Consider the following 18,277-nt stretch of genomic DNA (forward strand, 5'->3'; position numbering starts at 1 on the left):
AACTAAGGGGGAAAATTTGTGGGTGCCTATTATAAATAAATAAATAAGAAGATAAAATTTTGATTAATATGAGAGAGACAAAGAAAATTTAAAGCATATATGTTTTATTCATATGCTTAAGTCAACACCTGAGCCACATTTAACTCATGATTCTCGTATGTAAACAAAATTATTCAAAGTAAAGGTATTATCACAAAATTAATCAAAACCAACTCAAAATATGATAAGACATATAATCAAATGGATTTTTAAGTTGATTTAAAATGGATCTCCCAATCCAACTAGTCCCTCGTACAAGTTTTACCGAACATTACTCGACCCTCCTGTACATCTTGGTTTCGAACTTAACTACACCCATTTTCTTCATCTGATTATGAAAATAATCATCGATCATCAAGAATCAGCATTAAAGCAATAAGTGTAAAACCAAATCCAGTGTAGAGATCCCCCTCCTGCAATTGCCCAAAAATTCTACTTCGCCAGATCCTTGGCCGCGGCTGCCGTCGCCTCGGCCGATAGGTTGGTGAACAACTTCGATTTTCTGGCATCGAATTTAGAGATTCCCTCCTGCAATTGCCCAAAATCCCCCCAAAATAAAAGAGGAAAAAATAGGTGAAACCCTGACTCTTAAGAAATGAAATCGGGTAATGGCAGATCTAAACCCTAACCTCCTTCCTAATCTTTTATTGTAGAGATTGGGAATTTTTACTTGATGTGCAAGAACTCCTCCAAGGAGTTCATGGTATCCAGCGGGCCTTTATACGAGCTCTGTGTTGGATGTAAAGAAGAGAAGAGTATTAATTCAAAGAAGAAAGCAATTTGGGGATCACTCCTTTATAAAGTTCTTTTTGGACTTTGATGATGTGAAATAGTCTCATATTGAAGAATCTCAAAAAGGTTGTGGGGTTTATAACCTACATGGAGATTCTATCACTTGTTTCAAAGAACAAGGGGATGGAATGACTACCACACACACATGTGCGCTCCTGCCCCGCCCGTCGGGTCGGGCTCGGGTTTGGGTTTGGCCCTTTAGAGCCATATCCATTATCTAAGTCCAATGTTCTTTTTATCCCGCATTAATTGTTTTTATTTCGATTAAATAATGGGAAAAGAGAAATGGTTAATGGATCATTCTGTTGATGGGTCATGTTACCTCGTAAATGGTAATGAGTCTCTTTCACGTTTTAATACTCATTTAGTAGTTATAAAACATGGTTAGAGGGTTGCAGTTACATATATACAGACGCAAGTGACTCTCGAAGTTTTGCTTTTCTCTCTCTCCTTGCCTTGCTTTTTCTTGTTGCCCTGTGGGTGTTTTTCAGAAAGGAGAGTTATGCAGCAGTCGTTCGTTGAGGTTGTCTTCGAACGGTGATCTACCATCGGAGTGCACCGATCCAGTTCGTCGAGGCTATTGTATTCTGGGGGAAGGACGTCAAACCCTTTTTGCACCGTATGGGGGGGCAAATCTTCTATAAGGGGAGTACTTTTATATGCCTTAGCCTATTATAGATTATTAACATGATTTTGTTGTTGTTCTTATTATGTTTTGTGCATATGTTTGATTTGTTGCCTTAGTCTGGATTTTGGTTTAAAATCGAATATGACATGTTTGAACCCTGTTATGATTTGAATCAATTGAATTACATGTATAGCATGTTGTATTGTAATCTGATTTATATCATGATACTATTATTGAATCTAACAGTCTTAGAGAAAATTCTAAGCATGTTGATAGCATCGAGTTTTATAACGAAAGTAGACATGTCCGGTATGCCTGAAAAATTTGTCGATCAGAGTTTCAAGCACTGGCAACAACACATGAAAATCTGGTTCACGACTATAGGCTTGTTATCTGTTCTAGAGTTTGAATGCCCTTCGGTTTCTAAGATTGATCCTGATCTCGCCGTTGTTACTACGGTTGTAGAGTGGAAAGAGAAGGATAGTATATATCTTGGTTGCATTATGTTGGCTCTGTCCAACACTTTGTTCGACGTATACAGTTTCTCATCTACCACTGTTAAAGCCTTATGCGATCAACTTGATAAAAAGTATAATACTGAAGACCAAGGTCTTGAGAAGTACTCGGTTGCTAAGTTTCTGAAATATCAGATGGTTGAGGGCAAGTCGGTCACTGAACAGACACATGAGTTTCTGTTATTGCTTAATAGTTTGGTTGAGGCTGATATGAAACTTTCTGAGAAGTTTCAAGTGACGACCATCGTGAAAAAATTTTCTAAGTCTTGGGTAGACTTTGGCATGTCTCTCAAGCACCGTAGAGGAAGAGCATAAGAGTCAGAAACAAGTTGTGATGCCAACTGAATAGCCTAAAGTGAATATAATCACTGAATCATTTAAAGGCAAGGAACAAAAAGTTAAACCTGCAACAAAAAACTAATTTAAACCTAAGGCCAAAATCCAAAAAAAACAAAGAACAAACCTTGTTGGAACTATGGACAGGTTGGGCACTGGGCCAAAGAATGTCCTTCCAAGAAGACCAAGGCTCATGGGACCACAGATGGTACTCCTCAAGTCAATATGGTGACTGAGATCATTGGGACTAGTGTTAGGTATGTTTCTGTTAACCCTCAAATCTATCATGTTTATGAGCCAACTGAGTGGTTGGTTGACACTAAGGCTAATGTGCACGTTTATACTGATAAGTCTGTCTTTGTCTTCTATCAGGCTGCTGAAGGCAGATCCATGATTATGGGCAACTCCACGGCTACAAAGGTATTGGAGATTGGATGCGTAGACCTGAAGTTTCCTTCAGAATGAGTTCTATCTCTACACAGAGTGCACCATGTGTCTGTAGTTAGAAGGAATATTTTAAGTGGTTTGTGTCTAGTTAGAGAGGATTATGAATTTAACTTTAAATGTAATAAAGTTGTTATTTTATATTTTGGAACATTTATTGGCAAAGGGTATTTGGATGATGGTTTGTTTAAACTTTGTGTTGAACATGTTTGTAGTAATAAATTAGAGAATGATATTTTTTTTTATTCATTGTCTAATGTTGCTTATAATATAGAATCATCTAACTTGTGGCATAATAGATTGGGTCATGTGGATTTCAATTTTGTAAAATGCATGATGAACTTGAAGATGATTCCTAAACATTCTATAGATAAAACTAAAAATTGTGAAATTTGTGTGCAAGCAAAATAATGTAAGAAACCATTCCATATGATTATTATAGATTCTGAAATATTGGATTTGGTGCACACAAATATTTTTGAGTTTAATGGAGTATTAACTAGAAATCATAAAAAGTATTTTATCACTTTTATAGATGATGGCTCTAAATACTGTTATGTGTATCTGTTAAAATCAAAAGATGAAGCTTTTGATAAGTTTCTTATTTTTAAGAATGAAGCAAAAATACAAACTGGTAGAAAACTTAAAAGATTGAGGTCTGATAGAGGGAGAGAATATACGTCTAACAAACTTGATGAATATTGTCAATCCATTGGCACAGTTCATGAGTTTACCACTCCATATTCTTCTCAATCTAATGGGATTGCAGAAAGAAAGAATATTAACTCTAACTGACATGATAAATGCTCTACTTGGGAGTTTTGGATTACCTACTTATATGTAAGGAGATGCTCTGATTATGACTTGCCATATTCTGAATAGAGTTTCCCAGAAGCATAAGGATAGTAGCCTATTTGAACTCTAGAGAAATAAGAAATTTAGCTTAAAATACCTCAAAGTGTGGGGGTGCCTTGCAAAGGTACTTGTCCTAGAGCACAACAGGAAGGAGGTGGGTCCTAAAACTGTAGATGGTCTTCTTGGGTTATGTAGAGAACAACTATGTCTATAAGTTCTTATTAATCAAGTCTGAGATATCTATCATAGATGTAAACTCTATTGTTGAGCTTCGAGAAGCAACATTCTTTAAGGATGTATTTCCCATGAAAGTTGGTGTACCTCAGAATCTTACTTCTTTAGTTGTACATCTAACTTCTGATTCAATTCCTGAACATGTAAAAATGATGATAGATGTGGGGGTTGAGCCATCTTGTTCTCACTCTAGACCAAATGAGTCTGAAGAAGTGGTTGAAGCAAGAAGGAGCAAGAGACCACGAATTACCAAGGATTTGGGAAGTGATTATATCACTTACCTGATCGAGGATGATCCTCCCACTTTCCGAGATGCAATGGCTTCACCTGAAGCAAGGCATTGAAAAGAAGTTATAAAGAGTGAAATGAACTCCATTATCTCTAATGGCACTTGGAAGCTGGTTGACCTTCCTCGTGGTAGCTCTACTATTGGGTGCAAATGTATCTTTAAGAAGAAGTTAAAACAAGATGGATCCATTGATAAGTACAAGGTTAGACTGATTGCCAAGGGGTTCAAACAAAAGAAAGGAATAGATTATTTTGGCACCTATTCTTCGGTTACACGGATGACCACAATTAGGGTGTTTATTACACTAGCCTCCATTTATGATCTCTCAGTCCATCAAATGAACGTGAAGACTATCTTTTTATATGACGATCTTGAAGAAAAGATCTATATTAATCAACCTGAAGGTTTTATGGCTCTTGATAATAAAAATAAAGTTTGTAGACTTGTTAAGTTATTATATGGACTAAAACAAGCGCCTAAACAATGGCATGAGAAATTTGATAAAGTTATTTTATCATTTGGCTTTGTTGTCAATGAATTTGATAAATGTGTTTATTGCAAAGTTAAAAGTGATGCACGTATCATTTTATGCCTGTATATAGATGATATTCTATTATTTGGTTCTAATATGGTAATTATGAATAAGATGAAGTCGTTTCTTAGTAATAAATTTGATATGAAGGATATGAGAATTGCAAATATGATCTTAGGCTTAAAACTGACTCGTTCAGCTGGCGGAATAGCTATTTCTCAATCTCACTTTGTTGAGAAAGTACTTGAGAAATTTGGCTATGACAAAGAAAGATCTGTAGCAACTCCATATGACCCTTTTACTCCTTTTTATAAGAATATGACTGGTGTTCCTGTATCTCAATTAAGGTATTCTTAGATTATTGAAAGTTTGATATATCTTGCAAATTGCACGAGACTGAATATTTTGTTCTCTATGATAAAATTAAGTAGATACACAAGTTGTCCAAATCGCACTCATTGGAAGGCATTGGACAGAGTACTCAGGTAACTAAAAGGAATTATTTCTTTGAGTTTGCATTACAAGAGATTCTATGTTGTTCTTGAGGGATATAGTGATGCAAGCTGGATAGCCATGAACTCTGAGAGTTATGGCGTAACAGAATATATATTTACCTTGGGTGACGGCGCAATCGCCTGAAGGTCAGTAAAGCAGACCATCTTGTCATGGTCTACTTTTGAGGTTGAGCTCTGTGCTTTAGATATCACAAAAATGAAAGCTGAATGGTTAAAGGGACTTCTAGAGGAATTTTTTTTAATGAGCAAACCAATTCTTGCAATATTTGTCCATTGTGACAATATGGCCACAATTGCAAAGATCAAAAGCATAAAATATAATAAAAACAGAGAAGACACGTCCAAGTCAGAATAAAATCTGTAAGAGAACTGGTGTCTCAATTAGTGGTTGTTGTGGACTATGTTGGATCCAAAGAGAACACAGCTGATCCATTAACGAAATGACTAGATAAGTCTTTAGTCCTGAAATCCAGATAGAGGATGAGACTGAAACTCATCAGTACTTCATCTACAGTAGCAACCCAACCTATCTAAGTAGAGATCCCACAAAGTAGGTTCAATGAGGTAATAACAAGTTGTAGGGTGAACTAGATAGCACCTTCTTAATGTGATACTATGTATCTGTGTCTTTTTCATGATTACTCTGGAAAAATGGTGTAGCTGTCAGTAAAAAAGAGTAAAAATTCTGAATGGGTTCAAAGTCTTCTAGGCGAGATGTTAGCAGTGCATCTCTAGAGAAACCCACCTATGTGAGTGTGACTGTGTGGCAGTAGTTTAAGGAATTGGGTTATTTCTAAAGTCACTCATGAAACAGGATTCAGGCGCATGGCCTTTAATGCGCCGCCCCTAAAGATTATAACCAGAACTTTATCATGTTGTTGCTAATGGATACTCTTACACCGAAGGTTGAAGTTCAAAACTTTAGTTCACTTCGTTCCTGTGGAGGTAAAGTTAGCCAACTAAGGTAGTGGTTCAAACTGAAAAGTACCATTACTAAAAGCATGATATGTCCTGTTGCAGATTACTCCATCTTGCATATTTGTTTCCTCCTGTTTTCATTCTTTGAATTTGTGGAAGAATGTTGGATGTAAGAAGAGAAGAGTATTAATTCAAAGAAGAAAGCAATTTGGGGATCACTCCTTTATAGAGTTCATTTTGGACTTTGATGATGTGGAATAGTCTCATATTGAAGAATCTCAAAAAGGTTGTGGGGTTTATAACCTATATGGAGATTCTATCACTTGTTCCAAAGAACAAGAGGATGAGATGGCTACCACACACATGTGTGTGTCCGCCTGCCCACCACGCCGTGTCGAGCCAAGCTGGGCCGGGTTGGGCTCAGGCTCGAGCTCGGGCTTGGGTTCGAGTTCGGGTTTAGGTTTGGGTTTGGGTTTGGGTTTGAGTTTGGGTTTGGGTTTGGGTTTGGGTAATTGGCTCTTTAGAGCCATATCCATTATCTAAGTCCAATGTTTAATGGATCGTTCTTTTGACGGGTCGCGTTACCTCGTAAATGGTAACAGGTCTCTTTCACATTTTAGTACCCGTTCAGGGGTTATAAAACGTGGTTAGAGGGTTGCGGTTACACATATACAGACGCAAGTGACTCTCGAGTTTTTGCTTTTCTCTGTCTCCCTGCCTTGCTCTCTCTTGTTGCCCTGTGGGTGTTTCCCAGAAATGGGAGTTTTGCAGCAGTCGTTCACTGAGATTGTCTTCGAAGGGTGATCTATCATCGAAGTGCACCGATCCAGATCGCCAAGGCTATTGTATCCTGAGGGGAGGACGCCAGACCCTTTTTGCACCGTATGTGGGGGTGAATCTTCTCTAAGGGGAGTACTTTTATACGCCTTAGCCTATTACAAATATGAACATGATTTTGTTGTTGTTCTTATTATGTTCTGTGCATATGTTTGATTTGTTGCCTTCGTCTAAATTTTGGTTTAAATTTGAATATGACATGCTTGAACCCTGATACGATTTGAATCAATTGAATTACATGTATATCATGTTGTATTGTAATCTGATTTACATCATGATAGCGTTGTTGATTCTAACACTCTGGACCTCCGCTTCTACAGAATCCTCACCGTCCGACGAGGATGACCCGACGCCGAAGCTGCTACTGCTGGTGGTGGTGGTGTTGCTGAAGTTGTCGGCACCGGAGACCTTACGACGACCTCCACTCTGGTGATCCTCTGATGGGTCTGGCATGTACACGAAGATGCATGGCTACATGATAGTGACAATATCGCGAGATTTATGAAAATCTCGCAAGAAAATTCCTGAAAGTTTAAAACGGTAATTTCTCGCGAGATTTTCAAAATGTTGTGAGATTTATGAAAAAACATAAATACTGCTATTTAAAAGCGATATTTATGTTTTAAACCGCTATTTATCATGAAAAAATAATGTATTTTTATTTATTAATATTTTTATAAAAAATGTTTTTTATATTTTTTTATTATTGAGATTTTGCCAAAAAAGTGAGAGATTTATAAAAAAAAATAATTCTCACGAGTTTTTGAAAAATGAAATTTTGCCATTTTTAACCTTTGTCACCAGGCTGCATGCCCCTTGCAACGAATCTGAACCCTTCGATCCGGACACTATCTAGACCGAGAGGTATCCTAAAACCTCTCTCTAAGTGAGAGAGAAAAACAAAGCCCTAGAGAGGAATAAGAAAAAACAAGAGAAGATGGGTGAAGCAATTGTTAGTCTCTCCTATCGTTATGTGAAGGCAAAAGGGTGCGGAGTTTTTTTATCAGCCTCGTGAAAATTTTGTAGGATATAAAGGATTATTATTAAAAGTTCGACCAAACTTTTAACTATGGTCTTGTGACTTTACTTTATTTTTATTAATCTTGCAAAAAGTTTGACAAAAATATTAACTACGGCTTGAAGTTGTAGTTAAAAGTCACAAAACTTATTATTAGGTATGACTCTTTATTTAAACCGTAGTTAATAATTACTTTTAACTATAGTTATAAGCAACCGTAATTAATACTCTTTATCTGTTAGCTTTTTATTTTGTAGTAAAAGGGCTCCTAACTCTAAATATATTTTGAGTACAAGTAAATAGTATTATCCAATAATTAATGTTTTTTAGTGTTTATCTCTTAAATCTTTCTTTTCTTTGTTTGTATGAGATTGAGAGCCCCTTTAGTATTTTGTCTTTTAATGCATTGTCTGCATGATTTTGAAATCCAATTGAACGCTCCACTTTTTTCCTCAATAAAATGCTACAAAATTCATATGTTATAGTTAGTCAAAAGCCAATTCATGAACTCTAATTTACTTGGATTCTTGGGAGAATTTTGTGTAGCCATTATATTACAAAATAAACTCATGAACTTGAATATGGCCAAGTTTGCCTTTATTTAGTGACATTCCAGCTATATGTGCCTTCACAACTTAAGATAACAACTGTTAATGGATCGGGTTTGTATTGGGTACTTGACTCTACCCAAACCTGAAATTGCAGGTAAGGGCATAAAAGTGCCGACACATAATATTTGAGTCAATCCAAATCCAACCCGAGTAATATGCAGACCAAGTTTGGGTTATGATTTTTACCGGATACCTGACCCAACACAGCTTTTTTGTCGGTGTTGGCGACTCGAGTGTTTTATATGTATTTTTAGTAACTGAAATTATACAGAGCAGCGTTTGAGATTTCATTTTCGTGACCCAGCAAAACCTGAACCCAACCATTTGGTACACCTTGATGGGTTGAATACCCAACCCTTTGCCGGTCCATAGCTGGTGAGATGCGGGCTATATCCAACCAATTCATGCATGCTAATGGATCAGTTCCAGATAATCATTGCAGGATCTCTCTCTCTCTGTTTGAAGATGTCAATGCGTCAGATATCCGAAATTCAACCCAAACCTGGCTCTAATTAGTCGGGTTCAGTAAAAGAAAACCAAATCCGATTACTTCTTGATTTTTATAGCTAAATCTGTTGGATATCTTATTCCGACAAATCTGAATCCAATTACATGTTAAAATGTCGGATTTGGCATTAGCCTTTCTCCAACCAAATCTGATTCCGACCCAAAACCCATTTAGCCAATATCCAATCTGTCAGATTCATTAAAGGCTACGCCCAACGCATCCACGTTTTATTTTTTTCAATGTTTTCACCTTTGGCGGCGGGGTTGACTTTAGCAGTACTTGAACAAATATGACCCCATCAAAGGTCTAGGCAGAAAAACCGCCTTAGCGGCGGTCCCTAAAGGTCATTTTTAAAAAATAATGACTTTTTCGTTGCTGATCTTGCACGATCCGCAGCAGAAACGTCATCAAAGCAAGCTGAGATTGGACAGACCCCTACCAATTATTATTCAAAGTACCACTGGGGTTTGAACCTGCAATGTCCCACAACAAAAAAACGTCTGACAGCTCCTACCAACCACGCGGAGCTCTAGTTGATATATCATGAAAGACTCTGTATGTTTGATGTAGGCATGTACACGAGCTGGGTTCCAGTCGAACTAGGCTCGATTCAAAATGCTTGTGTTCCAGCTTGGCTCGAGCTCGAAGTCGAGCTTGAACAGCATTGTTTAGACTCGGCTCGGTTCCAAGCGCAAGCAGAGACGAGCTTTTCTATTGTTCAAAAGAAATTTAGCTAAAAAAGTAAGATTAGAACTCATGCACTCATGAATGACCATCACACTACATTGATTGTAATGAAGATTATGACCCAGAAAGTTTATATTTACTAAAACCTCTCCAGAATACAGAAAAAATTTACAAGACTTTAGATTCGAATGCCCTACCCATTAAATTTATTTTGCAAACATATTATATATAACTTATACAAGTGTTATCGAGTTTTTTGAGCTTAATTGAGCTCAATGACTTGATCAAGCTTGGCTTGTTTATCCACACCGAGCTTGGACTTGTATTCAAGCTTGACTCATTTAGTTTTTGAAAGACTTCGAGCCGAGTTGACTAGTTTTGCATCAAACTTATACTTCTCTCTCTTGCTTTGTCGTTTCCAAAATTTGGAGAGGGGCAGACTTTTTCTTTAAGTCCACGGTCCACTACGTTGGTAGTATTCTTATTCTCGGAAAGTCTTCTCTGGGTATCTCTCAAGTCGACGATGGCTTGTTTTATCTTTCGATTGCCCTTTCCTTGAAAGCGAGAACCCATACAATGGTGGTCACTATTGTCTATAGTCTCAATTGTCCTCCCCTTCGACTAGCGTTATGGTCCAATTTGAGTTGGATTATCGGTTCTTTTGGAGAGTTGCACCTTCTTATGGGGGACTTTAACTGCTTGTTGTCTATTCATGACTCAAATCTTTTCATTTTTTCGACTACCTCTATGCGAGGTTTCAAGGATTTTGTCCAATAGCAACATCTTTACCCTGTTCCTCCTACCGGTGAGCCTTTCTCGTGGTCGAATAAAAGGTTTCGTCTGTGCTACAGGCTGCTCGATCGAGTGCTCGCCTCCCCTGATCTGCTAGAGATCCTCCCCGACATCACCTGCTTCCTGCTTCCTCCTTCTGTCTCAGACCATAGCCAGGTTGTCACTCATTTGAGGGAAGATATTACCTTTGCAAGGACTTTCGTCTTTGAAAAGTGGTGGGTGAAGGAGCCAGACTTCGAATCTGTGGTCTATCGTTCATGGAGCAAGCCTTCTACTGCGATCAAGATCGCCGTCCGGTGTCATGAGAAGTTTTTTTGCCTCAACCGTGATATCAAAGCTTGGCTTTTGAATCATAATTTCAGTAAATTCCAGCAAATGGATGTCTGGGAGCAAGAGTTGTCGACCATTCATCATTCTATGTCTTTTCTAGACTTCTTTTCTGATTCGACTATTCAAAGCTTAAAAGTCAGATCCACTGGGTTTTCTTTGCTTCTGCAAACATGGCAATTCAAGGATGAAATTTGATGGAAACAATGAGCGAGGGTGCATTGGCTTGAGGCAGGTGACGATAATACTAGCTTCTTCCACTCCTATGCTTCGCACTCCCACAGGAGGAACGTTATTCCCTCTATCTCCATTGAAGGAATCAGCTACTCCACCGACAATGTCCTTTTAGCGGTTTCTCACTATTTCAAGACCCTTTATGTTGCTCAGACCTCTGTCGATGGCACTATTAGCCCTCTTCTCGTACAGGCTATTGATCAATCTCAAGCCAGAGTTATGCAATTTAAGTTCGTTGATGCTGAAATCATTTCGGCTATCAATGGTCTTTCAGGATGAAAAGCTCCTGGCTACAATAACTTTCTCGTAGATTTCTTCCGTATCAATATCTTCGTTGAGTTTCATCGCAACTGTCAATTGTCGATTCACATGCACTTAGCCATTGTCTCTCTCATCTCGAAGGACGTGGTGGCCTCTGATATCTTGAGGTTTCGTTCGATTTTGGTTATGAGTGCGCTCTACCGCATTATTGCTAAGGTTTTGGCCAATAGGCTAAGAGTCGTTGCTGATCAAATCTTCTCGGACTCCCAGTTCGCTTTTATACCTCATAGGCGGATTCAAAACTCATTCATCTTGGCATCGGAAGTTCTTCACTCTTTACATATTAGCAGCCAACCTTTCTTCTCTATCAAGCTCGACTTTCATAAAGCCTTCAACTCGGTTTATTGGCCTTTCTTATTCCATATGCTTTTCAACTTCAGTATCAGTCGTTGTTTCTCTCGATGGATGTGTGAGCCCCACTCTTTGATTAAGCTTAACGGAGCAAGAGGTAGGCAGTTCAAGCTTAAGCATGGTATTCAGCAAGGCTGCTCTCTCTTTCTCCTTTGTTATTTAACATCATCGTTGAGGGTCTCGTGGTGTTGTTCAAGAGGGCAACGGATAAAGGCATAACCAATCACATCGGCATTCAGAAATTTTTCTATCATATTGTCATATATGCTGACGACATGAACATTTTCAGCTACGTTATCATGCAACAAATGTCCTTAATGACGGTAAATGATGTATGTTCATATTCAATGCCTATCTTCCTTGCTAACAGTCGGATAGCAGATTTGAATTTTTCACAATAAATATTTCTTAATTAGGGTAGGCATTTGGGGCTTATTAAAGCCAGTGTGAGAAGCATATATACACTATGGGGGTGGGGGTGGGGGGGTGTTTCCGTTCTTCATGAAAAGCAAATTACCGCAGGCCAGCATGAGTAGGTCTTTGATCCCGATGGTGGTTTTCCGGTTCTTCATGAAAAAAAAAACTAGCTTTAATAATGACGAAGGCTTTGAAATTTTGCAAGACAACTAATTTGGTGCGATCAAATCTCAGAACCAGAACATATTTGCCATGGATTCTTCCATATCCAACTGGCCCCAAAGGCATAAAGACTCTTTAGAGTAAAGGGCAAATTAAGCTCATTCCATTCCAAATAGAAAGTCCAAAGATTGGTGGCTCATGTGACTCTCAAAGCAATAGGCACTGTTGGTGTTTGGTAATCCCAATTATATTTTTTCACAATCCATGTCTTTTCCACCCAAATCATTTACCAACTGACTTAGTCTTCATCTTGTCATGAGTGCAACATTAAGCCCCTCATCTATAAAAAAAAGAACATATAAAATGATTCACGGTACGAGACAAAGGCATTCAGTTTGGTTACATACGGTCCAAATGTTTTTTTTATTTCACCAAAAGACACTTATGACCACTCCTTTTATCTTTATGTCTTGTAGTAATGATTTCTTTGGCATTAGAACTTTTACAAAGGGATAGTATTTTGAAGTTCTCGTGAGCAAGCAACTCCTAGCCATTTTTTTGGTGTTTCAGAACACGGTTAACTAATCGATTACGATAAATTGGATTGGATTTTGCTCTTCTGCAGTACTCTGACCTGACATTTGCCTGAAAAAGGTTCAAAAATCAATTTTATAAGGGCTAAAAAAGAATCCTTTATCTTGGCTTTTTGACCCCATATTGTAGGGTGGATCTCAAAAGATACGATAGATCTTCCTCCAAGCCGTACACACCGTACACACAACTTTCATTGAATACTGCTTTCCACATAACTTGTTTTAATCAAATTTGACTTCATAGATGTATTTAGTATGACCACAATAGCAGAATCAACCCTTGGATCATAGTTTTCAAGGTAAAAAATGTTTTTTTTTTATGTTTGTAAATTTGGTATGTTGTAAGTCATTAATTTTTTCAACCGGCATAAAATCTGACATATACTTCAGGAAACTATGAACCAAGGGTCAGTTTCTACTAAACTTAAACTTAATGTGTAGATCACATCTGGAGGATCAGTGTAAATAAACTGAGAAAAATAAAAAATATTGGATTTTTTCACTAAGCGTAGCAAACATTACCCCTTCACAAAATATGCTACTTGTTGGTAACCTCAAATATAAAAGTTTTGTTGTAACTTGAACATTTCTAGAAATAATGGATTTCACTTAAGTTTAGTAACTTCAATTTTTTTCTTAGCAACAAAGTTGTAGTAGTTCATGAACTTAGTCAGTGAACTCCTATGCTTCTCCTAGCAGTGTTGGCGATCATGAATGTGGTTAGAGTAACCCTGAGTACCTTGTGAATAATTACCAAGTTCATTAACTTCAAGTATTTAATTGGAGTTTGTGATCTTGGCCATATGAATTCCTATGTTTCTGCCATTCGAAACAGTGGAATTCATCAATGTGGCATTCTCTGTTATCCTAAACCTTGCTCAATTTAATGGAAGAGTGGAAGAAAGCCTGAGATTGAGAACTAATTATCTTACTACAATGGTCGAGGATTACACAGTGGATTCAATTACTGCAATTCTGTGCTATTTAAGGGTTGCGAAAGTGCTCTTTTGAACTCTTGAATGCGCTCGACAAGCTAAACACAAACAATGGGTGTTTGGTCAGCTCCGCTTGTTATAGGCTTTTCAACTAGTAATAAACACAAATTTACATATATTATATTATAAAACATAGATGGTTGAAGTGTTTGATTTACTAGCAGTAAGAGTTCAAATCCTATTACTTACGGCTTTCAAACAATGTATGTATTCTGTAAATGAGTCTGTCTGAGTTTGGTTCAGTACTTATGGATTCAGAATTCTACTATTTCTAATTTTGAAAAGTGTTTGTTTCTTAAACGAGCCAGTTCGACTCATTTAACTCGGGTTTGCCATGAGTTTGAGTTTGGTTCAGCTCACCACAAGAATGAATCAAGCTCGAATGCCCTCTGTTCTGTTTGTTTGACTCATTTATCAGTTGCTATTATCTTCACTGTCATGGCAATTCCCCTGTTAAAAAAGATACTGAAGCCTTTTCACTACTACAAAAGAATGGAATCTGTCTTGAACATGCCAGAAGGTTGCCCCATTGGTTTGATTTTGGGGGCTTGTTAGCAATTATAAAGAAGACACAGGGGCATTTGAGGAATGCTTATCTCACCACAAAAAAAAATGATAAGCTTCCCTACTAGAAAAAAACATGACCGTGCATTGCCCTCCTTGATATTTAAAAGCAGAAAATGGCACACAAAGTCTACCCCATCTCTGCTTGTCCAAAGATTTCATATTTCAGCTCCTGTCATTGCATTTCTCCCTTTGCAGCAAAGTGCATACTCTACCTAGTTAATAGAAGGCACTTGGGGTCAGCCACCTTGTTTATTTTTTTATTTATATTTTGGCAAATATTTCTGCTTAATTTTGCTTTTTCTTTTGGTTTCTAATGGTTGTATGGTGACTGTAGATGGTGCTTTTTGTTTTTGTGTTTTTTTTTTTTTTGCTTGGTCGTTTCTAACAGATAAGTAATGATTGTAGGTATCAATAGGACAAGGTGAATGGCCAATCATTTTGACAGGCTGGTGTGCCATTTGAAGTCCAAATTGAAGGCTTTGAAGATGAAGCAGCCCTATAACAAAATTGACAAGAGTGAGAGCATGAGAATGGAGATAAGAAGCAGAAGAGCTCAGAAGCTGGTAACAGAGACCCTAGAGAAGGCTGATTCATTAGGAAGCAAAGGTTTCATCATATGACGCCTTACGGAGGAACTCAATCACCTGTTTGCATGTAAGCACTTGCATCTTTCTAATTAACCTAATGATAAAGAAAATCTCTCTCTCTCTCTCTCTCTCTCTCTCTCTCTCTCTCTCTCTCGCTCTCTCTCTCAAAAGTCCCCAATAATATTTTTCAATTTATTGAACAATTTGACTTAGCATATGAAGCCAAAAAATAAACTTTATAGATTTTTTTCCCTTTTTTTTATTATTGAGAGAAATCATCGATGGTTCAGACATTCACCCCGCCTTGTTTCAGTGTTGTTGATGTGAAATTCTATAAGCATTCCTTCTGCCCACTAGGAAAAGTTTTCTTTTTTGGAACTCAAGATGTCCCTTCAACTCAGAACAATTGAGCCGCACCTTAGTAAGGTGTGTGGAGCCTGTTTGGGCAAACTTTACTGATTATGGTGACAGTCAAGATTCATTTCTTTAGTGGTTTTGGGCATTTTGACAACATAGTCTGCATAGATCCTTAGTAGTTGTGTCCCCCATTGTTGGTTGTGCTAAAATAAGAGCATTAGGCTATTCAAGAAAGGTTACTGCAACGTACAATGCCTGTGCGGCAAAAATGACACATTTTCTGAAATATCTCACAATTTTTGAAAAATGCCCCATGTCTAAAATCACAAATCGTCAATTTCATTGTGACCTTTCTATCCTCATGTAGGAAACTCACAAAGTTCGTGAGATATATCATTCCTCTTGTGAGATTACATGCTCCCACTTAAAATGAGGTCTGCATATTTTTTTTGCGAACAACACAAAGTTTGCATAATCATATTTGTGAGTATCCAGTTAAACCCAAACCTCAAAACTTCGCAAATACCTGACTAAGTGCATATATATATATAATACAAAATTTGTATAAAAAATGTGTGAACCTCTTGTTATAAGGTACCTATTTTCATCGAGGAAACAGGATTATTAAAATAGGTATTTTTCATGTTCAAATGTGTTTTCTAGATAGACGAAAAATCAACGGTGAATTGCTAAGACTTGATGATAAAAAAAATCCAGTACTGTGTCAGTGTGGTTCATATACATACGTCTTTATTTATTTATTTATTTTCATGAGAAAAATAAATTTTTCATGCTCCTTGCAACTGTCAGTAAAACAGAAAAATATGTTCGTAAGAAGAAATTAAATAATAATAAAAATAGAAAAATACTTTTGGGCATTTTTGCAACTGTCAGTAAAATATTGTTGATATTAGCATTACGCAACCATGCAACCAACAAAGGAGTTCCAGATTCAATGGTACACACCCATGCATGGATGAAAGAATTCATCTGAATCACATATAATCACCTGCCCCAGCATGTTGAGCCTTTTGGGTCAAGGTTTAAAAACTCGCCGAGTCAACCTAGTGTACAGGCCGAGTCACCGGATTGACCCAGCCAGGTCAGTCACTGGGTTTTAAAACTATGTTTTAGGTAGGCAGTAGAGGTTGTCGGTGTGCATGGGCTTGATCTGGATGTCTGCCTGGCCAATCGGATCATGCTTTGCGTTAACATTTGGTCAGTCTCAGCCAGATTTCATTGCATAAATTATGTGACCGGATACTGGATACTGGTTTGAATCGAAATACAATAGAACCTGAAAATATCCAAATGCAATAAGATTTTTTATTTCCATTCACTGTTTCTCTTGCTTAAGTCACAACCAGTGAGTACCTTTCCCCAAATGCACAGTTTTATGGTAATGTGCTCGTGCGATATGTACAAAATTTTGGAAAAAGTTTCAAACAAAAATTATTTTATAAAGTTTTGGAGCTCTATTGCTTCCTACCAAAAGTGTTTTGAAAAGTGGTTAGTCTCTTATTTTAGGAAGAGATGTTTATGGTGGTTTAAACAGAGTTGTTTCTCTTTATCTTATACTTTGGTAACACTTGTGTTAAGGTGGCTTGCAGACATTGTTACACTTCTCACATAAATGAATGTGTCGTTTGCATACATGTGCATGCACACGTGTGCACAAGGGCGCTTTGGTGGTGCACTTTGTGTAACGCCCCAAAATTTAACCCAAATTTTTAAAAGAATTTTTTTTATATATAACAGCAGAAACAACAATTTCATTGGATTAAGCATTCGGGCGCATTACAGGAGTGAGTGATCAAGTACCAGCATTTATTTTATTCCAAAATCAAATAAATAATGACATCAGAGTTTCAATGACATGAACTAATATATCAAGAGGAAATCAATCTATCTCGAGAACAATAAATCAAATCTCGATTGAAGCATCATCTCGCAGTCGCTCATAAACTCTATTCCTTACCTGAAAATGGTAAATTTATAAGAATTAGACTACAACTGTCTAAGTAAGAAATACTGTAATTTTTAGTGCAGATATATCATGTGTCAAGTATGTGATGTGGGTGTCATGTGTGATTTTCAGCATATACAAGAATAAGTAAAGGATTTACACTATGACAACTTTACTTTATAAAAACTAACTAATAGGTCAAAGCATTAGCAGAATTTAAATATCTCAAAGCCATAGATTTCATTGCATGCTAAAAGTAAATGACCACATTTCAAAAGTAATTTTTTATGTATAAAATTGTAAACTTATCACTACCTATTCAAATGTGATACCTAAGATGTTCTAATTTAATGTTTTTCTTTAATTATCTCACGAGTACATGCGGGTCAAGGCAACCGTAACAGAAAAGAACATTCGGGGGTTCATTATTCGTTGGTGTTTTACTAACCTAAACATTCTAACTGAAATTATAATCCTAAGGGAAAGGTCAGTGATCAAGAGAACCTCCCAAAGGCCCAAAACCAAAACAAGATGCATCTCTAACTTCTGCAAAAGAACTTTAAGCTACCGCCTAGGACAAATTTAGTAGTTCGAGTCCCCAAATTCTGAAAACTGGAGACCAACGAGCCATTGTTGCTCGAAGCAATAAACACATGTTCTCAGAGTTTCGTACCACCTACCCTCTCCAAGGTAAGCCCGAATCTAAGTGGGTCGCTCTTCTTATTAATTTATATAACCCAATTTGTCAGGGTTTTCCCTGATCTAAACCCAGTAACCAAAAGAAACTGGAGTACCAATCATACTACTCTAGTAGTAGATCCCCACTCATTAATACCTTCAAAAGGTATGT

This window comes from Nuphar pumila, chromosome 13 (genome assembly GCF_984573655.1).
Source record: "Nuphar pumila chromosome 13, dmNupPumi1.hap1.1, whole genome shotgun sequence".
In the NCBI taxonomy this organism is placed as follows: Eukaryota; Viridiplantae; Streptophyta; class Magnoliopsida; order Nymphaeales; family Nymphaeaceae; genus Nuphar; species Nuphar pumila.